The 11576-nt window shown below is 33.5% G+C and overlaps 1 pseudogene across 1 annotated transcript; it reads right to left on the bottom strand.

The window, feature by feature from the left end:
• Nucleotides 1-6569: 6569 nt before the first annotated feature.
• LOC308355376 (mitochondrial import receptor subunit TOM22 homolog) lies at nucleotides 6570-6989 on the bottom strand (annotated as a pseudogene). Its single transcript has one exon. The product of its transcript is annotated as a mitochondrial import receptor subunit TOM22 homolog (transcript).
• Between the last annotated feature and the right edge of the window lie 4587 nt (nucleotides 6990-11576).

The following is an 11576-nucleotide window of genomic DNA, read 5'->3' as shown; positions in this document are numbered from 1 at the left end:
TAGGTGAGGGACATACACACACACTTATAAATATAAATAAAAAATAAATAAATATGAATTATATATGAAATATAAACATATAGTATTATAAATAAATATAATATGTAATAAATAAAATAAATAAATATATAAATTATGCTCTTATATAAATTAAAGCATAAATAGGTGATTCTAAATTTATATGGTCCAAAGAGGTCCTCAAAAGATACCTGAATCCACAAAGTATATTTATCAAGTGACTAATGGGTTAATGTATTTTACCTGTTTTACTGTTGATAAAAGATCAACAGAGGGATATAAAAGTATATGTCTGTACACATGTGAAAAACTGCATAATGCAACATTTATTAAAATATTAAAAAATTTTTTTTCCTATCCTCCTCATTAAGATGACTTAATTTTCTAAACTCTAGTTTCATCTTTTTGTATGTATGGAGATATTTTTGTGTTTTCACCTTTTCTGCCTTAACTATAGGAAGCAAAACCCTATTCATTACTAATCCATATAAGTTGTACAATCATTTTTCCTAAAAAGTTTTTGTCAATGAACTATTTATTTTAAAATACTTACCTTTTTCCCCTTTAATGTAATACAGAGTTGGTTTGAGAGGCAGTAATTGAGTTTGTTTTGCCAGTAGTTTCGATGTAACATATGCTGGGTTCTTACTTCACACGTTTCCTTTTATAGCTCATCCTGAGAACTCCTGTTCTTTATTTACCTATGAATTTCAGTGGCTGCACTTGCTACCTTGTCCCGGTGTGAAGTGCAGATCAGTGGTCAAGCCAACTCAGCATACCCATCACTTCTCATCAGATTTTATAACTTTGGTGGCTGGAATTGCTTTATGATTCTATGCCCAAAGCTCTCGGGATTTGGAAGGGTTGAGAGGAGAGCACGAACACATGATGCCTCTCTATATTAGTTTCCATAGTAACAGTAGAATTGTTCTTATTAAGGTATGACTTGGCTCAAACTGATTTTTGAGATTGTGTTTTTTCTTGAAAAACGTGAAGTAAGCTACATTACATGGAACTGTGTGTACCTGATTATCTTTTTCTTTTTGTCCTGGGAGAAGACTTCTTTTAGTCATTTTTGCTTTGCCAGATTGGTTGACCAAAGCTCTATTTAACTGGAGGTTCGTTTTGTAGGTGACAAAGAAAAATCCATCTGGCAAACACCATTCAAGGCTCCATTGTCTTGTTTTGGAATAAATAATTCAGGTATATTATTAATAATCACACAGAAACCTGGTATTAATTAAAAGGAAACACTTTTCTTCTTTAATGCTTTGGCCCAGAAATGACACGTCTGCTTGTAGACAAATCACATGACTTAGCCTAATTTCAAAAGGCAGATAGATGAAAGAGAGTACACAAAATATTTGGTGAGCATTACTATATTTATTTAAAAATACTAAATCAATTTTGAGGAATTATGTAGGGTTACTTCTCTTGCCAGATGTTGAGACTTAAGCACTAAAACTGATTAGTACTATAGTAATATAACAAATATTCCAAAAATACTAGGAACATGAACACATGGAGTAAAAGACATTAAAATATAATATGGTAAAGATCATGTTGCAGGGCAGTGGGGAAAGAATTATGTTTTCAATAAGTGGTGTTGGATACATTGAATATTTATACTGAAAAAAAGAAAAAAAAAAACCTATGATCTCTACCTCACCCAACACAATGAAGTCAACTTTAGGCACCTTCAGTATCTATGTGTGTAGGTAACATAGTAAATGTTCTGGAAGAAAACACAGGAAAATCTCCCCAAGAATTTGGACTGTTCAAAAGTTTCTCAGAAAGGACAACAACATTTCCAAACATTCAAGAAAAAAATGAATAAATTACACCACATTAAAATTAACAATTTCACTTTTTAAAGACATAATTTAGAGAGTGAAAAGGAAAACCACAGTGTAGGAAAAAAAATATTTTGCAATAAACATATCTACAAATGACTCACATCCTTTACATATTTATAGATTTCTACAACAGAGAAAAGGAAGACAACCCAATAAGGAAAGAGGAAAAAAAAGACTTATTTGAATAGGCATTTTGTGAAGCAAGAAAACCAAATGGCCATTAAACATGTTAAAAGATGCTCAACTTAGTAAGGAAATTGAAATCAAAATCACATGAGACACTGCTACACACCCAGCAAAATGGCTAAAATGAAGAAGATATTCCAAGTCTTAGCCCGGAAAAAGATGTAGATTAATTGGAACACCAATGTAAACTGGTAAACTCATTAAAAACAAACAAACAAACAAACTCTTTACCAATATCATTTGAAAATAGCCATATTCGAATCCACTGAACTAGGATTCTAGTCCTTGATATAAACTCTTGTAGAAACATGTTTATATACTTACCAAAATACATTTTCGATACTGCTCATAGGCAGCACTGCACTTAAAAGCTCCAAGCTGGGGTACCTGAGTGGCTCAGTTGTTTAAGCGTCTGACTTCAGCTCAGGTCATGATCGCAGGGTCCTGGGATCAAGCCCCACTTGGGCTCTACTCTCAGTGGGGATTCTGCTTCTCTCCCTCTCCCTTTGCTCCTCCCCCTGCTCCTGTTCTCTCTCTCTCTCTCTCAAATAAATAAATAAATAAATAAAAACAAAAAAAAAGCTCTAAGCTAGAAACAAACTAAATATTGATTATATGTAGCGTAAGTCAGGGGCCATCAATTTTTTTCTTCTGGAAGGCCAGAGAGTAAATTATTTAGGACATATGCAAGACATAGGGTCTCTGTCACAACTTTTCAGCTTTTCTGTAGTGCAAAGTAGCCACAGAAAATACATAAACGGGCATGCCTGTGTTAAAGTAAAACTTTAGTGACCAAGTGGCAGGCCAGATTTGGCCCATGAGGCACAGTTTCCCTACCTGTGGCATATATAAATAACTTCTGGTGTGTTTAAACGATGGAATGTCAGGGACCATTGTTACAGACTGATGATAATGACACATGGCAGCTTCCTGCATCAACATGGATAAAGCTTAGATATTTTTGAGTAATGGGAGCCCACCACACATATATACAAATTGTAGAATTCTACTTATAAATTGACCCTCTGTGGTGTTAAAAGTCAAAAAAGCGGTTAACTTTGTTTTGAAGTGTGGGGCGTAGTGACTGATGGAAAGTATAAACATGGGAGATAAGAGGGAGCTCTGGAGAGCTCTTTGAACTGGTTTCTGGTTACGTGAGCATATTGACTGTGAAATTCATCTAGCTGTATATTTGTGATCAGTGCACGCTGCAGTGTCTACACTGTACTTCAATAAATACTGTTTTATCAATTCCATAAGAAAAGGATGGTCTTAGGAAAACTGATTATCACATCTCCTAAATCTAGCACTTGTAGACATTGTGTTTCTCATGTGCCAATTTAAATCTGTTTTACTGTTAGAGAAATGACAGGGAATCAAATTACATTTAAATGGAGACCATAAAGTTAATTCTATTAAAAAAATTAAATGATTTTCAGTCACATGGGCATAAATAAAAACAGGAAAAATTTTTTTTTCCTTTAAAACACATTTTAATACATAGCAAAATAGTAGTAAATTAATACACAAAGATTTAGGTTTTAATTTATACTCTCATAACTAATGATAATTTGGGGATTCTGGATTTCTTAATACTAAAATAAGTATATCTTTTTATTGATATTTTTCTAACTTTTAAAAAATCGTATAAAATAAAAAGTTACAAGAATATCAACAACTTTATGAAATTACAGGAATTCTCTCCTTTTGGCATAAAGATTTAATATTAAAAATAATCATTAAAAGTACATACGGCAAAGATATATACACCATAGCATTATTTAAATTTTAGTTTTAAAAAATTTTATATTGTGCTAAATTATGATGCACCCTAATACCCCAAAATAGTAAATTGATTGAGTAAATGATATTATTCCATTTGAATAAATATGATAGAAACATTAAATTAAGGTTTGGAAATTTAAAAATAAAATACAAATATTTAGGAAAGTTAGATTTAAAAAAAGCAAATTGATTTAATTTTTTTTTATAATTTATGATCATAAAAAGAACCAACAAACCTGCTAAGGAAATAGTCTGGAGTTAAGAAAAAATTATTTGTGGCTGATGAAACCATTTATTTCTTCTTCTACTCTGGAATTTTTTCAGTCTGTTATAGTGATTATGCATTATGTTTATAACTTTAAACTATTAAATATGTATTCCTTCATTTTCTTAATTTTATTATTTTACCTCTAGTTAGAAATCAAATAGTTTTTATGAAGGAGAATTCAAACCAACAAATATTTATTAAACACTTCTGTGTTAATGCAACATATAATGCAAAATACCTCATACAAATATGTACTCTCAGGGAATGCTTTACTTAGTAGTTCATGTAAGTTAAAAGTTAAATGAAGGGCTTGAAGAAAATGTTGGAAAATGTATTTTATGTTTTACGAAGCATAACATGAAATATAGATTTTGTTTTCCTTTCATATAAATCAGATTTGTAATTTAATCATAAAATTATTTTAAGAAAATATTTTGAAAGATCATTTTTTCTGCATGATTATGTAAACTTCCACATGTATTACTAGTGATAGTTAACATTAGGTGGCACTGTTTTCCTTTCACAAGGGAAAAAAAAAAATCAAAAAACAAACCTTCATTTTTGTTCCATGCCAGCTCATAATGGAATCCTAAAGATTTACAAAGAAGGGCATTTAATGAAAATGCCACAGATATTTTAGAAATGTGTTGTTCACCAAAAACTTTACATACTAGGTGTCCAATTCCCAGTAATATATGTTATATGAAGAGGAATATGAAACCATACAACAGGTTATGAATCAAGCATCCAATGAGTATACTTTAAATTGTATTTCTGTATGTTCATTCTGATTTACCTTCTCAAGGTTTATACATTTCACAAAATTTTACGTTGTGATCTGAAGTCCTTCCAGTGGTGAGGGAGAAAACTATCTTCTCAACAGAAGTATGAAATTTAAGTTAGAATGGCATTGTTACATTCTTATCTATGTTAGTAATTATTGCGTTTGTTTCAGTATCTAAAATCAATTTTTTGTTCACTTTCGTATTATTGTTCTATGAAAGTACTTATGCCTTTTCAATTTAATTTAGAGATTATATGTGTTATAAATGCAATACAAATAACCAACAGTTGATAGGCTCACATCCTTTCCTAAGATCTTAAATGTGTGAGCAGCAATAATTGGGGAAACACACATACGCATATATACACACACCACCCCATCATTGACCAGTTAAGCACACACTGAAAAACGAAGCTAAGTTTTTACTATTCTCTCAATGTTTATCATCTTTTATCAGTACCATTGTAGTCACTTTTTAAATGATTATCTTGCTTTCTTTTCAAATCAGCCTCTACCTTAAATGCTACGTGTTTCTTCTAAAACACAAATCTTCAAAGGCTCTTCACCCCTTAAACAGTTAATTGCATCTTTTGTCATTTGTCCTGAACTGTCACTCATCAGACTTCCAAGCGCTTTCTCATCATTCTCTGTGTTACAGCGTGACAATTACAGTTTCTAAGTAACTTTCTGACTCTTCAATCTTTTTGCACATTCTGAGCATTCTCTACTTCAAATAATTTATTCCTCTTTTTCATTCCGGAAAATTCCTTTGTACGTCAAAAACATCCCCTAAACTGTCAACCACTGCACATAAATTAAGGTGCTTCCCTTTCTGTCCTATGGCTGTATTTCTTTAGTGCACACACCGCATTGCACAGGAATTGTCATATATCTTCTCTCTAGTAGATTCCAAGGGACTTGAAAGCAGGGATCTTGCACCGAAGAGGCTGAACGCAGAAAGGAGCTGTACAGCGTAACTGTGAAGAGTTTTTGGCTTCAGATGCCTGCTTTAAAATCCCAGTTCAGCAGTTATAACTGTGGGACTTCAGCCAAGTAATTTAACTTTTTGGAGTACACATTTTTCATCTGTAAAATGCGGATGGTAATAAGATCTGACCAATAGAACTGGTGTACAAATGAGTTAATATTCAGGCCTGGAACATTGTAAAGTTTCCATAATTTTTCTCCCCCATTGGAATCGCTTTTTAATATTTAAATACAAAAAGTTGAGCACTAATTTTTATTTTCTTTTTTAGACGGATACACGGGTCTCTCATAGCCAAAATGGGCAGAAGAAATGAGCTCCTGCTCTGTCCTCCACAGTCCCCATCCCGTGGTTGAAACTGCTGCCAGGCCCTCCCTCCCTTCGAAAAATGGGATAGTGAGATCTTCCGGTCATGAGTGATTTAGTGAAAGGGGTGGGGTGGCCAGAGCCGGAGTAACTGTCTACACTGCTGCATTCTGGTATCAGGGTGAGAACAGAAGAAATGGGACAGCGTGGAGGGCACGGTTGCAAGTTGGGAGGCTCTGTGAGACACTGGGGAGAATTCCTTAGATAGATCAATGTGCCAAAGTTAAAAAAATAATAATAATAATCTAAATAATTAGCAGTTCAAACACTATTGAATTTTCAAACTTGTCCCACCAAGACAAGTCATATAGCAGTAGCAATCTAGATCTTTCCAGGTAGTGAAGGTAGAACATTTTCCTCTGAGAGCCTCATGTTAGGCCCTAGAATTATCTGCCACCGCTGCACTTGCTGCTCCTCGTTTGCAACTTCTTGGTCTCAAAGACAACAGGAAGAACCAGGATCTTGAAGGAAGCGGTCCCAGTCCACCAGGCTGCCCTGGAAAACCTGTACATTTTCTGAGCCACAAAGGGAGAGATCAAAAGTGGTTCCAGCAGTGGTCTGGACCCTCTCTGGGAACATCCCCGTCAGACCCCACAGTCTCTCCGCCAGGGTCTCCTCGAGCTCCTCGCCGTCTTCGTCCTCCAACTCCTCCTGAGTCTTTGCGGGATCACCTTTGGGAAGCAATTTGTCCAGGGACAGGGGCGCCCCAGGACCACCAGCGGCGGCGGCCATTTGTTCCATAAATATTAATGGTTACTACCATAGTAGATACCTAAATAATACTGATAGCATGAATAAATTAATACTGAGCTCACATTGCCCTGTAATCACAAACATTGTGAGAGACATTACTATATCAGAAATTATACCATGTTGTGAAATGGCTACCTGCATGATGGATCTTTGATCTCAAATGTGTTGTCTGGGCAATGTTGAACCAGTTTTCAAGATTTTACGTTGGGAGTGTGTACATACATCAGAACTTTCTCATTTTTTTCTTTTAAGTAAGCTTGGAAAATTTGGCAACTTTTAACCCAATTCCCAATTGATAATAATAAGCTTGAACAGAATTACAGTAAGTTCCCTTCACATTGATGACATAGTCTCCACTTTGTGCAGTCTGAGTCTTCCTAGCACTGGGGCTATCATTTGTCATACTTAGCACTTGAATATTATTCTTAAAAAGATTTATCAACATATAATTCATGTACTAAACAATTCACCCATTAAAGTATACACTTTAATCCTTTTAATATCTTTGTAGAGTAATGCACTCATCATCACAATCAACTTTAGAACATTTTCATTACCTTCCCAAAAAACCTGCATACTTTACCTGTCAACCACAGGCCACCTGTCTCCCAGCCCCAGACAACCACTAATGTACTTTCTGTCCCCATGAATCTGCCTATTCTAGGTGTTTGATACAAATCGACTTATATGTGGTTCTGCATGAGTGGCTTCTTTCACTAAGCATAGTGCTTTCTAGGTTCATTCATGTTATAGCATGTATCAGTACCCAATTTAATTTTACTATTGAGTAACATTCCATTGTATGAACATACCAAGTTTTATTTATTTATTTATTTGCCAGTTGATGGGCATTTGGGTTGTTTCCATTTTTTCATAATGCTGTTATGAAAATTACTGTAAAAGTTTTTGTGTGGCAATACACTTTCATTTCTCTTAGATATATACCTAGGAGTGAAGTTGCTGGGTCACATGGTAACTCTATGATTAACCATTTGAAGAATCACTAAACTCTTTTCCCAAATGGCCACATAATTTCACACTCCCACCACCTGCATAAGGGTTCCAGTTCCTCCACATCTTGGCTAAAACTTGTTATTATCTGTCTTTTTTATTCTATTCAACGTAGAATATGATTGTGAAGTTGTATTTCATTGTGGTTTTGAAGTGCTTGTGCCTAATGGTTAATGAATGGTTTGTGCATCTTCTGGAATGTCTCTTCAGATCCTTGGTACATTTTTAATTTGTTTATTGGTCTTTTTATTATGGAGTTGCAATGGTTTTTTAAATATTCTCAATACAAATCTTTTATAAGATGCATGATTTTCAAAAATACTCACCCGCTATGTGGATTATCCTTTGACTTTCTTGGTCATTTTTTAGAAGAACAAAAGTTTTCCTTTTGATAATACTCATTTTAACTTTTTTTTTTCCTTTTCTCACTCCTTCTTTCAGTGTCATATACAAGAAACCATTATCTAATACAAGATCCTGAAGATTTACACACACACACACACACACACACATTTTCTTCTACTATTTCATAGCTAATCTCTTACATTTAAGTCTTTGGTAAATTTTGACTTAATTTTCGTATGAGATAAGGGCACTACTACCTTCATTCGTGTGATTTTTTTTTTTTTCCATTTGTCCCAGAAATGTTGAAAAGACTATTCTTTCCCCATTTAACTGTCATGGAACCTTTGTTGAAAATCAACTGCCCCAAAATACAAGTGTTTATTCTGGACACTCAATCTTATTTCATTGATCTATATGCTTATTCTTATCCAAATTCCACACTGTTTGATTACAGTAACTATGTAGTAAGTTTTATAATAGGAAATGTTTGTTTTTCTCTTTTGTTCTTTTTTCAAGGTTGTTTTTGCTATTCTGGATCTTTTGACTATTCATATGAATTTTGGCATTAGTTTGTCAATTTCTACAAATAAATCAGCTGGGATTTTGGTGAGGATTGCACTGAATCTATCAATTTGTGGAGTATTGTTATTACATAATATTGTCTTTTGCTCAATGAATTTTTCAGTGATTTTTTTTTTTTGAAGATTCCACTTATTTTATTTGACAGACAGAGATCACAAGTAGGCAGAGAGGCAGGCAGAGAGAGGAGGAACCAGGCTCCCTGCTGAGCAGAGAGCCTGATGCGGGACTTGATCCCAGGACCCTGGGATCATGACCCGAGCCGAAGGCAGAGGCCCAACCCACTGAGCCACCCAGGCGCCCCTGCTCAATGAATTTGGTGTACATTTCTACCTAAGTATCCTTTGATTTCTTTCCATGGTGTTGTGCAGTTTTCAGAGTGTAAGTTTTGCATGCCTTTTGCTAAATTTATTTCTAAGTATTTTATTTATTGCTTCTATTGTAAATGAAATTTTCTTAATTTCCTTTTCAGTTTGCTTTTTGATAGTAGATATAAACAATTGATTTTGTATATTAAGCATGTATTCTGCAACCTTGCTGAACTTATTTATTAATCTCTACTAATTTTTGTGGATTCCTTAGAATTATCTATACATAGGACTATGTCATCTACAAATATGATTTTATTTCTTCTTTTCCAATTTGAATGCCTTTTATTTTATTTCTTTCCTGATCACTCTGACTGAAACTTTTATAACAATGTTGAATAGAAATAGTAAGAGGGAACATACTGTCTTATTCCTGATTTTAGGAGGAAAGTATTCAGTCTTTCACCATTAAATATGTTTGGCTTGGGTTTGTTTGTTTGTTTGTTTGTTTTTATAGATGTTCTTTATCGCATTAATGAAGGCTCTTATTCCCAGCTTGTTGAGGGTTTTTATCATGAAAAGGGGTTAAATTTGGTTAATTTTTTTCTGACTATTGAGATGCTCATGTGACTTTTGTCTTTTATTCTATTGTTGAGGCATATTATGGAGTTGATTTTGATGGTCATTTCTTATAAATGTTTAGAGGGAAGTAAAATATTTATTATATAATAGCTCAATCAAAGTAGAAAAAAATGTTTCCCAAGTGGAAACATATTTATAAGGAAATGAAAATAAATTGTAAAAATGAGACACATCTGTCTAATTTTAAAGGCAATGATCTTAATCCTTCAATGGAGAGCTAGTGAGAGTTCACAATGAACACTTCATTTCAGACTCCATTGATTTCCTTAAGATATGCTTGGAATTCATAAACAGGATTAAAAGTATGAATCACATGTCTGGATTTTAGCAACACATATGTCGGGGTGTTATACTATACTTTTAAACAGAGGAGCATTTAGACAAGAGACACTAGCCTTCATTAGGAATATTATCAATACATGTGGCCATGTTGATAGAGTTCCAATAAAATGAACAAATCTTGAAGGATTCACTAAGATTCACTAAGATTATGTATTCTGCTCAAACATTCCCAAATTTTTAGCAATGACTCAGGTTATATTACTACATCTTTCTGCTATGTTGATAATTGTGGCAGCACCTTTGTATACAATGAAATATTATTCACCCAAGAGAAAGTTGTAATTCTATCCTTTGCAGCAACATGGATGAAACTAGAGGTCTTGTGCTAAGTGAAACTAATGAGGCAGAAAAAGTTAAATACTATATTATATCACTTACATGTGGAATCTAAAAGAACAAAAAAAGAAGTTGAACTCTAAAGAAATAGAGAGTAGAATGGAGTTACTAGTCCAGGAGATGGAGAAGATGGGGAGATGCTGGAGAATAAATGTCTAAGTCTCATGTATATGAGGAATAAGTTAATCTAATATACAGTATCATGACTATAGTTAATAATACTGTATTGTATACTTGAAATTTGCTAAAAAATAAATCTGAAATGTTCTCACTGCCAAAAAGAGAGAGAGAACTGTATGAGGTGTAGATGTGGTTAATTTTAACCTGATGTGGTAATGATTTCACAAAATATGTGTATATCAAATTATCACACTATACACTTTAAATATATATAATTTTATTTGTCAGGTATACTCAAAAGAAGCCAAAGTGAAAAAAGAAATCTATATGCAAGGCGTAATTAATTAGCATAAATAGGTTTTATAAGTAATTTTGTCACTGCTCAAATGTGTTTTCAGAATATGAAGCTGTTGAGCCATTACTGTTTTTTATAAACACAGTTTCAGAAGAGATTAGGTCCCAGAGCCTCACATCTTTTTTTTTTTTTTTTAATTTTGGTTGCTTAGAATACAGTGTATTATTAGTTTTAGGTATACAATTTAGTGGGATTCAATATTTCCATACAAGAACTGGTGCTCATCACAAGTGCACTCTGTAATCCCCATCATATATTTAATCCATCCCAGTTTCTTCTCTATAGAGTCTGTTTCTTGGTCTGCTTCTTTCTCTTTTTTCCCTAATGATTGTTTGTTTTCTTTCTTAAATTCCACATATGAGTGAAATCATATGGTATTTATCTTTCTCTGACTGACTTGTTTTGTTTAGCATAATTCTCTCTATCACATCTTCTTTATTCATTCAACAGTTGATGGATATTTGGGCTGTTTCCATAATTTCATGATTGCAGATAATGCTGCTATAAATATTGGGATGCATGTATCCCTTTGAATTA

Source organism: Martes martes, assembly GCF_963455335.1.
Source record: "Martes martes genome assembly, chromosome: 14".
Lineage (NCBI taxonomy): Eukaryota > Metazoa > Chordata > Mammalia > Carnivora > Mustelidae > Martes > Martes martes.
The sequence above is the reverse complement of the archived record's forward strand: the minus strand, read 5'-3'. Positions and strand labels throughout refer to the sequence as shown.